This window comes from Lepeophtheirus salmonis, chromosome 13, assembly GCF_016086655.4.
Source record: "Lepeophtheirus salmonis chromosome 13, UVic_Lsal_1.4, whole genome shotgun sequence".
Taxonomy (NCBI): domain Eukaryota; kingdom Metazoa; phylum Arthropoda; class Copepoda; order Siphonostomatoida; family Caligidae; genus Lepeophtheirus; species Lepeophtheirus salmonis.
In genome coordinates, this window is record NC_052143.2 from 13,813,055 (window position 1) to 13,830,757 (window position 17,703).

Sequence of the window (17,703 nt, forward strand, 5' to 3'; positions counted from 1 at the left end):
TTGTTTACTTATATTCGTTTGTAAACACATCACCAGTGAGTAGCGCCACGTTTCGAAATAACAATAAACCTCTTTCTATAAGAATTATGATTATCTGGCCAAAGAATACTAGATACTAGGTAGAGAAAGAACTTGAGACGAATTTGAGTCTCCTATTGACCAAAGTCCTTTAATTTTATTATTTATTAGAAATAGATTATTACATGAGACTTTATGAAAGTGATTTTATTAAGTAATCATTAAATAAAAAGTATTCTTGATTCAATGTGGTTCTTCCAACAATGAGTTGGACAACCCAAGAAGTTACTTTCAATAATCTACTCTTTTCTACAAATAAAAACGTATGAAGTCCTTCTCAGTTCTCACTAGTAGTCCTTGAATTACAATTTGGATTTAAATCCATTACAATTAATCCATTTATTAGTCAATGTTACTGTTACATGGTTAAGCAACAAGAAAATGGTTGTTTTTTTCTTCGGAAAGAGTTTCTAGATGAGTATGAACTGCCTCTCCTCATTTCGATGCTAATATCAAATAAGTTCAATCCTCGGAATCCGTCTCTTTAGTAAGCAAGGACTGACTCAACAAGATAAGGAAGAGCAATCATTCTTTTGGATCAGGCTCTTTCAAGATAATACGAAGAATTCATGAATTACTCATTCTCAAGAAGTTGATGAAAGGGGACAACATTTCTTCTCATGAAAGTCAAGATAATTTTTGGGAATGATTGCTTTCTTGCTCATTTAAATAAAGACAACAACATTTAACAGAATTTATCTTTATATAATTTACATAAATATTTATCGAAGCCCTCTGATCTCTTATGCAATGGAAAGAAATAACTATGTTTTAATATTTTGTTGTAAATTTTCTAGCATTTTTTAATTGGATACTCAGGACAGATACTTATGACTTCGAGTTTTCTTAGACTTGAGGTAATAACTTATCTTGGACTCTATACTACAATAACTCTCCCTAAATTATGTGCTACGAGAACATATCTTTGACCTAGTACCATGAGGACTCCAATTGGACTTGATTTTATTATAACTCATCCTATACTCAGCTACATGATTATTCGTCCTAGTCGATGAAAGTTGCCTACCCCTGCTGTAGATTATATTTACTTACTCAAATAAATAAATAAATATTTTTGCTTCAGATTCGAAATACACTTTTTATTAGAGCAAATTATTTTTTATTGTGTTTAAACATTAACAAACAATACAAATTATTAGAAAGCATTGAAGATATTCTGATAAAAAGGCTTCCCGCTTACTCACTCTTAAGTTTTTTTTAAAGTCTTGATTTATTATATTGATATCCATTTCTTTTCTGTTCTCATGAATTTTATAATTTACCTCAGAGAAGTATTTTTTTAAATACAGCTGAAAGTTTTACATGCTATACTTAGAACATATTTTTTAAAAGTATGATTCTCTTCATAGTCTACTTCGGCAATGCCTGAAGCATAAGGATCATGTTAAGGAATACTTAATTTGATTAAATATTGCCTGGTTATTTCTAAATTTGAAAAAGTTTGACAAACATAACAGCAAGTTAGTAAGGGTAAGTCCATCAAAAATGGTTCATATCGATCTCATCCAGTAATTTTTGAGACATCATATACAGTTCAGTTGATGTTTGTTCAACTGCTAAAAACATATCATTGGTGAGACTTGTTAATTTGTCTCTGAGTCTTTCCCATTCATCAAGCCAACATGATTTCTTTCTCCATAATGTATAAATACAGCGATCTTTGACTAATGAAACAAACTAAGACCTTCTTTGCAGAGCTCTCTGTATAAAGCTGTTAAAATCTTTTCCACAATATAGACAAAGCATACATCCATATGGTTTACCTCCTCTGTGAATAATCTTTTTGAAGGAGGGATAATTGTGAAATGAGGACTGAGGTTTTGGAGACGCTTAATAACTAATTCTATTTCATTTTCAAAATTGGTTTCAGTTGAATTTTCAGAAACAAAATTGGAAGTAGACAAGGAATTCAAATAGTCCAATATGTTCAATAAAATGTCACACTCATTAATATGATTATCGTAAATGATGTTTTTCAGTAGTTGAAATGAATGTTCCTTGTTCCTGTACCTAAAAAATTGAAACATACATGATCATTAATGCATGTACATTTTAACAGACTAAAATACTAACCACATTCTAATTGATAAGTATAAATTAACTTTGGCACAAAATCCGATGTAAAATCCATGTGAATCCAAAAATTTAAGATTATGAAATATCAATGCCTGATCAATGGGGTCAAAGCGCTCATAAACTCCATTGGGTTCTGTCCAGTTTTAAATTTAGTTTTGATATCGAAGAAATAGTATCGGCTATTTCGAATACATGAATTTTGTTCATAATATTTTATTTTAAGATCCGAGTCGAAGAGAGAGATGCTATTCTCCTCACTATTTTGGCTGCCTTGAAAAAATAGGAGCGCATTTTTGGAAACTTGGTTGGTATAGCATCCTTATTTAATATTTGTATAGGGATATCCTAACTCCAATATTTCTTCATATCCTCATATTTAATTTTATAGTAGGAAGATAAAATATACAGGTCATATTGATATAGCATAATATTTTGAAGGCTCCTAATTGTTATAATATTTTTTATACTTTGTAGAAATATGGAAACGTCTTTTGGCGGGAGGAGGATCCTTCTTCTCAGACTTAGTTAGCCTGTAGCCACTAAGGCATCCAGGCACGGCACAAAGTTTCGCCATTACTTGGTGTTAGAGGACCTTCGACTGCTCTACTTCCCTTTTCTCGTTTGGGCGGAACGTTGATTAATTAATAATAAGTGGACTGTAATATTTTCTATCAGAGAACTATATTCTATTGTTATACACGGGAGTCTCAATACACACTGATAAATACTCGCTAATGCAATAGGAGTGAAGAGAATACCTTTCAATGTTCCTCCAATCACAATCCAGTGTTGTCTTACATATATATATATATACAAATAAACCTTACTCTACAAAACACTCACTCGTTTATGAGTGAACACTTGGATAAACTTATACTTAAACAGTGTAGTCAAATTTTCTCCGTGAAGTGATAATGAATCCTACTTGGTAGACTTGTTTTGAATGGTTGCGAGAGTCTTCCCTTTCTAATATAAGAATTCATTGGTATCAGTTCTAATAATAAATAATAACTTTATTTCAACTTACAAATACCGCAATATTCATATTACAATTTGTAAAGATGAAATATTATTAAAATAGCTAAAAAATACACTGTATTCAGACAACAGTTGACGTAATATTAAAAGATACTAGCGGCTTTTAGCAATCCAGTCTGATATTAGCCCAAGCGACAATGAGTTACACCCCTGGTGGATAATGTATATTTTTTAGTTTGCTCGTGCCCTATTGTCAACACGTAAATATTAACAATATGTTTTAAATAATTTGTTACTTTATTGCCTCATTTCTATTCTTTAGATTTCTTGCCAAAGTTGTCTATTCATCCTTTATGGTGACTAAGAAGTAATGAGTACCTGTAATGATAGGTTTGATGTTCTCTAATTAACTAACAATATGAAACAATCCCTCTTCCTTCATGTGTAAATAAATAAATTATTTAAGTTAAAGTTATATTCTAAACGATACTCCTGTAATTGGGTTGGAATCGATATTTACTTTGAACTCTTTATCTAGCGACAGATGCAATTGCACCACTGTCATATGTAGATATTATATTTTAGATGTAATTTCTATGGGCATTCATCGCACCGATGGGTAATTTATTCAGTACAAATTTTTGAATAGAGTAGATGATCGAAATAGAGTTTTCTTTTAGACACCTGCACAATTTTTCTTGGCTCTTGTCCCACAATCTCCTTCGGCTTTGAATTATTTTTCTTCCATATATATTGACTCCACTTGACTTTGCATTTGCGTTAGCACCCTTTGATACTAAATCATTTAGACAATTTAGATTATTCTTTGCCGTTTCTACTATTCTCCATTAATATAGGTATGCTTCACAAATTTTATTTGCAGCCTAAAACAATCTTAATTGTGCTTGTCTATACTTCCTTACCCCGATCAATTTCATTCCCATATTGGACGTTATCCTTGAATGTTCTTTCAAATAGGAGTTGTACATGTATGTCAGGTGTCAAACGATGATTAGATATGCTTTTTAAGCACTACCGACTGTGCGATGTAATGATGGGTTGATGTTCTCTAATTATATTTGGTCTTACGAGTACGAATTCGAACTTATAAATGGAATTGATATTTGTGATATTCTATTTTGTAGTGATTTGTTCGTTACAGGTATTGAAGACACAAAATGACTCTTATCAAGGTAAAAGTTTACTTAAAGTTGGAGTTGATTTTAGGATAATTGAACATAAGAGTGTCAATGAAAGATTTTTGTGTGGATAATATATTTTTCGTACAATATATCATCTTATATACTTTTACAGAAAATAATATATATTTATAAATAGTTATTTATACGGAAATGATATATTAATATATAAAATACGTCCCTTAGGATGATCTCTATTACAGGGGCTCATACACTACCATTGCGTCATTGTATCAACTTTTTTCCCATGAAGTATAAGTATTTCGACCAAATTTAAGACTATTTCTCCCTTAGACTTAGATTGTCGTGACAGATTTTTCTTTATCTAAATGGTTTTACATCCCCATGTAAGGAATGAACATCGCCAGCCTCATGCAAAAAATAATTTCTCACATGCAATTTACGATTTGTTATATCCACCATGTCAATTGATATTTATAACTTAATTTTTAGATTATGACAATTAATACTATTTGTATCATACAATAAATTATAACTAATATTAAGGCATTTTCTAGATAATAATTTTTTGATTGAATAGTACCAAGTTACAGCTATATTTTGGTAAAGGAAAGCTTCTATGTGTAGTAAATTTTAAGATAAGCTATAATGTTAAAAAATCATAATTGAGATATCTTACGAGCAGTGTTTGGCGTAACGCGTTACAAAAGGAATGCATTTCCGTAATATATTATATTTAGGCTGTAAAGAAGGTAATATAATGTGCTACTAACTATATTACAGTAATGTTATTATAGCTACTGAGTCCGGTAATGCTTTACAATCCGAGCTCTCTCACAGGTGGAGTTTTCGAAAAAACAACACAGGCGCAACAGCCGTAAATAAAGAGGAGAAGAAGCCGGTTTTAAATCAAGATTTCAAGATGTCAACAACGACGGATAATTCAACATTTTCTAAGTGGGTATACTCGCACTATTTCCAATTTATTCGAGAAATAGACTAGAACCTCACAGCAAGGAATACTTAAACTACTGGAAAGAAAAGAAAAATATCATACTCACACTAGGAAGGTGGCTTTATCTTTTCCTGTACAGACAAAAATGAGAAATGACTAAGGTTGTGCTCTGTTTTCAGCAGTAATATCGGTTCCGGTTTCGGTTCTTTCATTTCAACGGTATCGGTTCCGTTCTCGGTTCTTTTTTATCCTGGCTCAGTTTGGTAACAGGTACTTAAAACAAGAGGCGTCGCTAGAAAAATGAGGTATTAGATACAAACAGGGCCGCAGCTACCTCATACACAGCGTGCGTTGTGTCCCAAGTTCCAACAGGGGCCCCGAAAACTAAGGTTGCTTGGCCAGGGGTCGGCAACATTTTGGAGAGTTGGAGCCAAACAGCTATCGCTGCATCGAGTTATGTCGGAAAACCCTTTTATTTTATTTATAATAATTAATTTTCTGGGTTTTAAGAGAAAACAAGGATTCAATGGGAATGTAGGAAAAAAACTAATTATTTATTGAGACACTTGTTTCTACTTATTTTGGGATATTTTTTCTATATAAGGTGAAATAACAAACATTGAGTTTTTTATAACATTGTATGCAAAACAGGGATATTGCAGATGAAGAAAAATCAAGAGAAACTACGTGTTTTATGATTCCTTGGAGTAGATATTTTTTTAATAGAGCTCGGATGGGATTTATAGCAACGAGGGACGTATATTGTCTTCGTGGAGATGAGGCATTGGAAGGTTTATCAAAACACTTACAAAGTCGTAGATAACTTTCTCACTCTATCACACAATTTCGAAGACCATATTAAGAATGTCCGTAGAATCCTACAAAGATGTAGAGAAAACAAAATAACATTAACTCCATCTAAATTCGTATTTGCACTGCCTAAATTAAAATATTGTGGTTACATTTTATCCAAGAAGAGTTTTGAAGCGGATCCAAGTAAATAGAATGCTATTAAACAACGTAACAGGTTTGGCGTCTCTTTTTCGGATGGGAGGTTCGAGCAAGGAGAATGGTCTCCAGAAGAAATAAAATTACGCATCAATATGTCTAAGGCATAATTTTTGCTTAAATTATTCACAAATTTGGCAGTACCATCTTTGAAGAATACAATTGTATACCTACGGAAATGAAATCAAGAGAGATGAAGGGACCATTTCAGTATCGCTATTGCAAGGTGGGTAGTATCATTGCAGTTCATAATATCATTTATATTATTAAGACCTAAATTCCTTCGTATTGCCTTAGAAAAGTGAATTTTGACCTGCGTTTTTCCTTGAGGTGATCCACTCCCTCCCATTGTCTTCACATTCGTTACCAAATTTTCAAATGGAATTTGATAAGTTGTTTACAAGAAGATCTACTGGCTACATTTAAAGATTTTTTTCTAGAGAAAGTTGACTTTAAATGTGCTCTTATACCTGGAGTTTGCGATACATGTGACCGTATAATGTTATAATTTAAATTCGAATTACTAATAAATACATTAAATAGCCATGAACAAGATATCCAAGTTAATAAAGACTAAAGGAACACACCATTAATAGCAAACCACTTAAGAAATAAATTAAAATTGACAATTGTTGATATATTGTTACAATTATTTTATATTATCATTGGAGACTAATTAGTTTTACATCTTGTTTATAGTAGGTGGATTTTTCATGAGACGATACTCTTCGATAGCGATACATGTGTGAGCTGAGTATTTTTTCATAAATGAATCTAAAACTGAAATTCCTCACCAAAATAAGAATAACTAAACAATAGTTAATAGATATTTATTAATACTAGAGTAGAATATATATTTTACTTTCTACATTTGTAATTAGTATTGGATCGATCTAAAAAAAACTTCAAAGACTGCAGTCCTATTAATCTTGTCCTTATAAAATGTGTTCCTCTTAGGATCGAGTCTTATCGGTAGTTTATGGAAACTAAAACAGTTGAAATGACGTAGTTACTTGTAAATACGTCATTTGAGTCGCTGAAGTTACATCATAATGAATGTCTTTCAAAGAGACAAGATACCTAAAGTTTAAACTAGGAAGTGTGTGAATATCGGAGAAGTAATTCTTGTCTATATTCCTCCTTAAAACGGAGTAGAATTTCTGTTTACTTCCATTCCAAGTCTATCAGAGCTTCTCACAACTAATCTAAAGGAAACGACCTGACAGCTAAGCCCCTCTTCTCCCAAACAATCTTCAAATTGTCAAGTTTACGTTAATTTTCGGTTTCCTATTTTTTAACATACCGGCGGGACATATAATATTCATCAATGATTAATATTCACTAATTACTCAGTTTTTTTTATTAATAATAATAATTGCTAAATATTTCATCAAAATCTGGATTTTATAAAAAAAAAAGTTAATAAATATACCTTGAGTAAAATCAGACCAATTCAAGACGGGGGAGCATTTAGTTGGGCCTCAGATTTTGTATCACCAGAGTTTTGGAATTTTTAGAAATATCCGTATTTCCTTTGGTATTTTGTCGGATGCAATCGGAAAAAAGGAGGGAATGGAAAAAATAATTTTTTTTTTTGATTTTTGTAGGCTGTGAATGCTTAGTACACTAAGTACTCTCAATTAAAGGAATGCATAAATGCATTTGTTATGACTTATGTACTTCTTAAAAAGATTGAAACCCGAAATTTGCCTCCCTGGTAATATTACAATAGGTAAAAAATCTAAATTAACTTTTATTCATTACCAAGGCTTGTCAAGTTTGTCTTCCATAAAAATCGCATTTAGTTTAAAAACATACTTTTCTATTTTTTAAATGATCCTTTGATTGATGAGATGGAGATGCATATAAGTAAACATAATAATATTACAATTACTCCATCTGAACCAGGAATCTTCTTTGAAGTCCATATACATCAAGTATATGGACTTCTCTAGAACGGCCGAGGCACAAACCTACACACATTAAGTTCAACGGAATAATTTCTCCTGAGCTCGTTGTCCATTGAGATAAGTCGCTCCATTTTATTTTTACAGATTACCAAAAAGAATTTTTCACATCAACATCTCCTTCAATTAATCATAAATTGTAAAAGGATAATTCCAAGCGATATTAATAAAAAAAAGGACATTTTTCATAGCACTATCTACGATTTTTTTCAAATTTGGTACATATTTTAGTATTAGTTAAAAACTCATAAAGTCAGGAGGTCAATATTTTGACCTCCAAAGAGTAAAACATCTCCATTTTTAATTCCACAAATTTATATATGTTAATTTATAATATATCATAAACATATACCATAAGTTTTCTGAGATGCATTCGAATCTACTTAAATACTACATACTAAAAGCCAAAAAATATATATTGCAAAAACGTGACTATACTATTGAGTATAAATATTCAGAAATTTGCTCAACCGAAGCACACACTATCATCTGTAATATTTAAGTGGATTCAATTGTATCTTTAAAAACTTACTGTATATGTTTATGATATATTACAAATTAACGTATAAACATTTTAGGAAATTGAAAATGGACGTATTTAAATACGAGTACTAATAATTATTATATTTTCCTTGAAATTTAGTTCAGGCATGCACAAAATGAATGCATCTTAGTAAGTTTATCTAATTTTTTATTTTGAATCCATTAACTATATAAAAATATGTTTCCAAATCAAAAATATTTTTTCTAAACTCTGAATGCTACTGATACTGGCGACAGGTTAATGAATTATCAGTTCCTATCGTGGTCCCAGGTGTCTTTCTATAATTTTTTAAAATTTAATTTTGTTATTTCAGTGATAAATAGATAAACTATATCCCCGAATTGTTTCTAACTGTCCTAAATAATTATCCCTTGTAATGGGTTAAATAGACAAAGTTGAGCTCTTTCGTATTTTTATGCACTTTATTATTTAAAATTTAGTTCATATGGATTGACAGCTTACATATATGTACAATGTTCAGATAAAGAATGTTAATTGATGTCATGTATTGCATCATAATTGAAAGAGACGCCATCTCTCAAACTTGATATTTTTACATTATAAAATACAAAAAATTCCAATAAATCTTGATGAAACTTCATAAAATGAGTTTAATAATTTTTAAAAACCCTAACATTTGTATTGCATTCTGCTTTCTGCCACTGATGAACACTGGTATTTGAACTAAATCAAAGTATCATTTACAAAACCCTTAAAAATGACTAAGGTTTATAAAAGAAATGTCCTTTTTTATTTATTTCTCGCCATCCTCCCTTGTCAAAGCTGATTGTGGCTGACCCAATGAAGCGTCATGACAGCTAAGCTGCTCACCTCAACAGATTCATCAAATTTTCAGGGATACCATTTTGATTTTTGGTTTTTTTAAAATTTACATGCCCAAAATAAATATGATTTTCATCACTAATCATCTGCTAATTCGGAAACTATACAGGGAAAACTAAAATGAATATGGAACGATATCTTCTTTTGGTGCGTACTTATTTTGATGGAATTGCATTTAATATATTATTCAATAAGCTCATAAACAGTAAATAAACCCCTGCAATAAATATGAATTCATGGCAGTTGACAATTTTAAGTCAATCAGCAATGAAAAGGAAAAAATATCCTATTCTTTCACTGAGTGTCCACCATTGAGATTCAATACAGAGAGTGCTCCCGCTTAGCAAAGGCAAGATCAATTTTTTGAAGCTGAAAGTTAGTTTACCAAGGCAATGGAAAATTTAGTTATGTATTCTAAAATCACTCCAGATCTTGTAGGAAACCATATTATATCTAATTCTATAAAAACTGAAGAAAAATATTATGAAATGTAAAATCTGATGAGGATCGAACATAAAATATTGGTAGTGTCCTATGTGCTGTTGACATACCAAATTATTACAACTATGTATATTGTGAATGTATTAAGTCAAATATCACGGCGTCAACTTCTTTCACATCCTTACTGAATATGTTTTTTTATCTCTATGATCTCCACTCTTTTTCCTTAAGTCCTTTAGTTATGTCTAAGGGTGATAATTTTGGTAAGAATAGAAAAGCGTGCGAGGAGAAAAGAAGAATTACTTATGGCATCATTGATTAAATAATATATATCTTTTTCTATCAATCATGAACGTTATCATTCCCGCCTTTATTATTCAATATTAATATAATAATATTAGATGGGGATAGTCGATAGAGAACTGAATAAAATCCCCAAAATGACGTCGCCTTCTGTCTGGATTTATGAAAATGGAGGCCCAGGAATTTGGAAAATACTTACCGGATGAGAAACAGATGGTTTGTCGGATTTGTCGATATAAATGTGCCTTTAGTCCCCTGTCTAGAATTACACGCCACTCATTATCCTCATCTCATATCAAGAGTATGGATATTCATCTATAAAATCAATTTAACGATGAATACATCAAGTCAGACTTTAACTTTGATCTCACAACGATGCTTATTGCATGTAATATAACCTTATCCATTGCTAATCATCTACGTTCAAAAAATTTATGGAGAAATACAAGGGTAAACATATCCCTTCCCGAGGAACCATCATTAAATTAATGGAGGATGTTGGTACTGATGTCATTTATAGAAATACATATAAAAATGTTTAGAGTCATCCACACCAAATGACGATCAAGTTATCAGTAAAAAGTATTTACTAATATCGAAATGGAACTCTGAATTTTGTACTATCTCACAGTAAGTATTCAATTTTTTTTTAAATCTAACCATAAAATATGATTCTATTTTAGCTAAACATATCAAGTATTATGATACACAACTCAGTAAAGGGCAAAAACAATTGCTTAAATGGTCACAACAACGGGGGTAGTAGCTTTGGATGGTTTGCAACTAGTTTGTATGAGACTACTTACTTCGCTTTAAGACTTGTGTAGGATAATTAGGTTTTCCAATATTACATAGTCAATAAATATTACTTTTTTATCACATAAGGCTTAGCTATGGTTGATGGGCTCCAAGAAATGGTGTTCAGAAAACTCATAAAAGGCAAAAACAACTGTTTAAATGGTCACAACAACGAGGGTAGTTACATTGGGTGTTGCATTATAATTAACAATTGTGTATATCCTTCATGATAATAGTATGTAGATGCATATAAGTATACTTAAATAACGGGGGAAAATCTTTTTTTGATGCTCTTAATAGGGAGTAATATAGCCGGACATTACTACATAATTAGCTTTTGCTCTAAATCTTTACGATGAATTTATTTCTAACATTTTTTTATTAATATATTTATTGTCTAATTTTATGATTTTGACATTTACTTAATTATTAATAATTAGTTAGATCTCATCGGTAGAGATATATCTATCCTGTGCACAATTGTATATAGCAACTTCCACATGAAGAATAGGGGTGATTATCTTTTGATTAAACTCCACGTCTCACTGGTGTTTTGCAACCTAAAGTTAGTACATATTTAACTGAATTCCGATGTTAGAACAAGAAAAAATTATCCGGATCAATCTATTATTTCAATATTCTGTATTTATAATTTATTATTATTAATAGTTATATGATTTTAATTGTTTAATTTTGTATATTTAACTTAAATGTTTAATGGTTTATTTTTTAGTATGTAGATTATATTTAATTAAAGCCTTCTTTTTTAAACTTTGAGCTTCAAATATATTTCAAATACTCTACTTTGTCGTTTCATTAGCTATTATTCTGAGAATAAGGTTCATAATGAATTACAATTTCATGGAGTGTGACGTTTTCAAATCTACTGTAACGGATAAAAAACGTCGAAGTCAATTATACGTAGTATATATTCATTAAACATTTTGCTAATAAATACATTCGTTATACCTTCAAAAATCATAATAAAGCAGGCAGATGATAATCACATCAGTATTTTAAACAATGATACCATATGTCTTTTTTTCCCCCTTCTCCTTGCACGCGTTTTTCTCTACAATATTATCAACTATAGTTATGTCTAGAATTGAGGAGTTTGATAAAATTCGAAAAAATCAACAACGGTTGTTGCGTGTGCTCTTTTTTTATTATTATTATTCACTATTTCATCGGGCGTTGCGGTCTTAACTTTCCCTCTGCACTAAGCATTATTGCGATATAAAATCTTTAATAAAAAATTGTTTTTAATAGGCATAAAAAATATTTTTTCTATAAGAACAATCTGTTTCTTACTAATGTATTCTAAATATTGAAGGTTTCCTCTTTATAGGACTAATTCATTTTATCCACAAAAATTCATATAGCATACAGCTGATATTAACACGGATATTAATTCAGTAGTACTAAATGTTTCTCTCTTTTTTTTTTACAAAAATGTCAACTCTAACTATCCCAAGTACCCCCACTATCGTTACTTTTCTACACGCATCTATTTATTATCTTTTTGATGTGTGATTTGGTTTGATTCATCTCTCCTTAGAGTATGTTGATCATGAATTGTCTAAGCCCAATTTTTAATCCAATTAATAAATAAATTCCCATACAATTAATTTAATTCTTATGGGGATATAAACTTGTATTTATTACGTCTTATGGCTCACAATTTATATAATATGTCTTCATATCCATTTTTGAAACACATGAGTATACTTTGGCTTGTTACATAATATTGATAGGTATTGCAACATCCTTTTATAATTGAACATTCTCACATCATACTTTTTTGAAATATCTTAAAATATCTCAAAAGATGCATAAAAAGATATCAAAAATCTTGGGAAAAGATGAGATCAAAACAATTGACAATTATTTATTTATGTGGAACGGATGAGATAATACGAAACAATTTCAATATTACCATGGAACGACGCAGCTCAATATTTCTTGTGACTCGATGTGCGTAGGTTCGATACTCGGTCGTTTCTGAAAATATACAATATGTATATGGACATCAAAGATTACTCCTAGGTCAGACGGAGTAATTATAATGCTTTAACTTTTCCTTATACTTAATTAGTGCAACCCCATTTGACTAATTTAAGGGACATTAAAAAAAATATTGGCACATCAACAAAAGAAATGAAAATAATATCATTACACTATAATTGAAGAATTATCTAATTTTCATGTTGGCTACTGATTTTTTTTTTTTTTTTGTCTCAAAAGTGTCTCAAATCTATAAAAGGGTGTCAAATACTACAAAAATGCAAATCAAAAATTCAAGATTTGATACGGAAAAACTAAGTAAAGGTTCGAGATTATCGCGTCAAATACTTATAGAGTTAAATATGGAATTCAAAAATTATTTTTGTTGACTTGAGCTATCATGTGTTTGAATTATGCTAAACAATATGTATGTAAATTATAAATTATTTATCACAACTAGTGTTGTGTCAGGCCTTAGTTGGGATTGAAGACTGCAGTCTAGTTCAGTCCTAAAACTTATAGAGTTTGGTCCTTGATGACGTCACTCAAATTTGTTTCTCCTTTTTTTAATCGGTTCTAGTACTGACCGTCCAAAGGAGGACCGGTTCCATAGACTAATAGAACAGGTCCTAAAACTGGACTAGACCGAATAAATAAAGACTGACACGACTCAATGTATTATAAATATTTTTACACTCATATCAAGATGACAAAGAAACTAGGAATCAATAAATATATTTATGAATGTTAATAATTTATCAAACTCTCTTATTTTCTTAATTTTTATATTCTTCAACGAGTGAATAATAGATATAAGGATAGTGATAAGCCCTCACTGGGCTAGCTGGGACCATTGAGTGTAAAAAAGATCGGACCGATATAAAAAAAAAGACAGAAAGGGGAGGGGGAATACTGATCAGGCAATCAGTCAATATAGGAATAGAATCATAGCCAGGTAGTGTTGGGTCAGTCCTTATTTAGAATTGATGATTGCAGTCCCGTCCAGTTCAGTCTTAAAACTTATAAAGTTTGGTCCTTGATGACTAGACTGGGCTAGACCGAATAAATAAGGACTAACACAACCCTAATCACAATTACATAGATCGGGTGAAAACGATAGATCAATTGCGTTTATAATAGATTTATATAGCTTTTCTCATGAAAAACTAAAACAAACGACTATTATATCGTAGCTCTTGTGAAATGTATACATGATTTAAATGCCTTTAATTTCATAGAGCAGACAATATGGTAGAAGAAGAAGCTATTAAGGCAAATAAGTAACAACAAGAAATTACCATAAAACTTTCTTTTTAGTTAACCGACGTCTCCGTTACACCATGTTGTTTTCATAATGTGGTCATTGAATGGGAAGAGTAATACAGTTAATAAGGATGTACTACTTTATGTGAATTCTAATTACAATGCAGAATGATCCGAGAGAGATAAAATTAGCTAATAAGCAGTTTACTTATTTTGGGTTTGACTATTATTACTACGAAGAAGATACCTTTTTACCTGTTTTATTATTATTAAGTTAAAATAATAGAAGACGAAAGAGAGAGAAAGAGCGAGAAAAAAAAGAGAAATTTACATTTTCTTAAAGCCTTGAAAGTTGATATTCTTACTTTGTCATCTCAAGTACAAGGACAATGAGGTCATGCGATACGACTCACTCAAAATATGAAACTCCATGGATAAACATAGATCAAGCTTCCAACCACTTGAATCATACGGAAACTCGTGACTGGATTGGTCAGTCTTTTCTCCTTTAACATATTATTCCGTAGGAACGAAACACTGCTTCCTTCAAATAAAAACAAACGCAATTTTTTGTTTTCAATTTTTTTGGGCAATACAATTTATTATAATATTCTCTGAACTAATTTGATTTTTTGATTTTGTCATTCTTTGTCAAAGACTCAGTCTCTTTCTTCTTGAGCATATCCGGGCCTTGATGTGAATGGCAGAGGTAGGAAATGGAGAGGAGTGTGTTATAGTAGCAGTCATTTAATTGAACACCAAGTGCTGTCGTGTGGCGATAAACGTTTTTAGCTATGATCACAGATGTTAGGGAGTTAAAAGCAAATATCGTAAGATACTGAATGATGGGCACATCCTCGAGGAATGTGGTGCGTAATTTGATGAGCACTATCAATAATGTGAGAATATGAAGAGATCCACTGACTTGAAAGTAGAGAACGAGGGATATGGGCGATGGTAGCAGACAAAATGGGATGGGATATAGAAGGAGAAAGATGGATAGACCCTTCGGTGGAAGGGAAAACGTCCTAATCAGGGCAAGTCCGTCAATGTAACTTGTATGGAAGGAATGGAGAATAAATGAAATATAGTCATCCCAGAACTGTATTCGAGTATAGGATTGATCCTTTCGAGTTCCCAAGAAAATACTGTGGAGTGGAAGAATTAGAAAAAGTCCAAAATGTAGTTTGTATATTCCATTGGGAGTGGGACGCACACGACTCTGTCTAAAGGCCTTAAAAGCAGCTAAGAGACTGAATGGAGTTAGAATACATGCAAATAAGTATTCTAGATTAAGATTGCGAGAAAATGAAAATAGGAGATTCATTCCTGAGCGATTTAAATAACTAGATATACAAATATATGTACATACTTCCACCACAAAAAAACTTTGAATTTAAAATGAAAAAAAAAAGTTTTAATATTATTTTTTACTTCATGTTGCGTCTACCTACCTGGATTACATAGTTAGTTACTTATATATACTACAATATCATATGCGTATACCCATGTTAGTGCGGGCGAAAAAATTTCTTTCCTTGGATATTACATACTTGTACATATTTATCTTGATAAAATTATTTTCATTAAAAAAAGGATATTAAAATATCTTCAATTTTCGATATTTTGTAATTATCTCGACAATTATTATTGCATAGTGAATATTATCAATTGGAAAATACGTATATTTTGTGAAGAAGTAAACCTTCCTCAGATTAAAATGAAATTCCTGAACATATTTTCATATTATACATAATAATCCAATATAAAATAAGATATACCATCTGCAAAATTAATATCTATATTTAAAAAAAGATGCATAAATGCTTAAGCTCACTTTTTCTCTATTTATAGCCAAAAAACTACATAGAGGCAATACTATTTAACTTTTTTAACCTATAAAGTGTAGATATACTTACCTGGAGTCCCAATTTATTTAATATTACTACACAGGTCGGCTTTTTTTACTACTTAAACAGAAAAGTATTAGAACAGCCCCCCCCCCCCTCCCCAACAATACACATTTAATGTACCTATATATATAGATATATAGGAACCGTATCTACCCATTACCTGACATTGGTTATTTATGCATTTACAAAAAAAAAAAAGGATAAAAGATGTTGACCGTCTGGTTTTTAGAGCATTAAATTATTCAATTAACCACTGTTCTTCAAGACTACTCAGATTCTAAAGAAATATTTATTTAATAATATAAACTTTTAAAATTATGCAATACAATATGAATTTAAAAAATATTCATTGCTCGTAAGCGTTTGTCACTACCAATGGCGCCATAGGACTAATTAGTCTCCCCCACTTTACCTATAAAAACAAGTTAATTATTACAATTTTACCCGGGCTTATAAAAAATTTTAACTCTACAACTTTTCAAAAAAGTTTTTTTGTCAAATTTGCCATTTATAAAAATACAAAAACATTCTGTCAAAATTGTCAAAGAAGCCCAAAACTCCCCTCTCAATGAACAATCTTAGTCGCACCCCCGGCCCCCCCTCTAATCCATAAAAACGCCCTTGATGAAAACACCAATATATAATTTGCATCCACCCCACTTGCAAATACATTCCGGCCCCGCTGATCACTACGGTGTCGATTTTGGAAATTTTTCTCCAAAATCACATATATGAATTATTACTTCCACATTAATAAATAAGAAAATATGTACAATTATTGACACATATATGCTAACAGAAATCACTACTCGTGGGGAAAATAGTTTCCATGTTAGCGTGTAAATATGTATATGTTCAAATATGTGTGTAGATACCTTCTACTACACTTGATATGTTTTAATTTTTATATTTATGTACATAGTTTGAGGCAGTTATATTCACGGTTGTAAAATAGAAAAGAAATTACAGAGTTTGATAATATGTATGTATGTACGTGTATGTATATTTTTACCAATTCTGGATTCATGCAAACCAACATGAGTAAAATGTACTTTTTGTTGGTCAAATAACTGTGCCAGAGACCGGCGACCCCCAATGACACTGGAGGTGGTTTATATTGTTGTGCAAAGCCACACATATGCACCATACGTGCGTGCGTTAATGTTCTTGCAGACAGCAAGCCAAGAGGGCCCGCTCACTCGACCGATACACAAAGTGAGATCAGAGTTCGTAGGCGATCAGTGACTGACTGCTTCTTAACTGTTGAAACAGTGAAACACTCAGAGTCTCTCAGTTCACAGATGCTCAGAGACAAGTCCAGCAGCTTCTTGAACAGAGTAGAAGCTGCTGA

At 31.2% G+C, this 17,703-nt stretch overlaps 3 long non-coding RNA genes across 3 annotated transcripts; 1 reads left to right on the plus strand and 2 right to left on the minus strand.

Moving 5' to 3' along the window:
• Positions 1 to 1,175: 1,175 nt before the first annotated feature.
• Positions 1,176 to 3,884, minus strand: LOC139907072 (uncharacterized). Its single transcript, XR_011783388.1, has 2 exons — positions 2,173 to 3,884; positions 1,176 to 2,109 (listed from the first exon to the last, which is right to left on the minus strand). It is a non-coding gene; the product is annotated as an uncharacterized lncRNA (long non-coding RNA).
• Positions 3,885 to 10,312: 6,428 nt separating this feature from the next.
• On the plus strand, positions 10,313 to 11,403 carry LOC139906952 (uncharacterized). The gene is made up of 3 exons (XR_011783217.1): positions 10,313 to 11,004; positions 11,058 to 11,197; positions 11,260 to 11,403. It is a non-coding gene; the product is annotated as an uncharacterized lncRNA (long non-coding RNA).
• A 1,397-nt stretch (positions 11,404 to 12,800) lies between these two features.
• LOC121128305 (uncharacterized) lies at positions 12,801 to 15,948 on the minus strand. The gene is made up of 2 exons (XR_005868132.2): positions 14,475 to 15,948; positions 12,801 to 13,173 (listed from the first exon to the last, which is right to left on the minus strand). It is a non-coding gene; the product is annotated as an uncharacterized lncRNA (long non-coding RNA).
• Between the last annotated feature and the right edge of the window lie 1,755 nt (positions 15,949 to 17,703).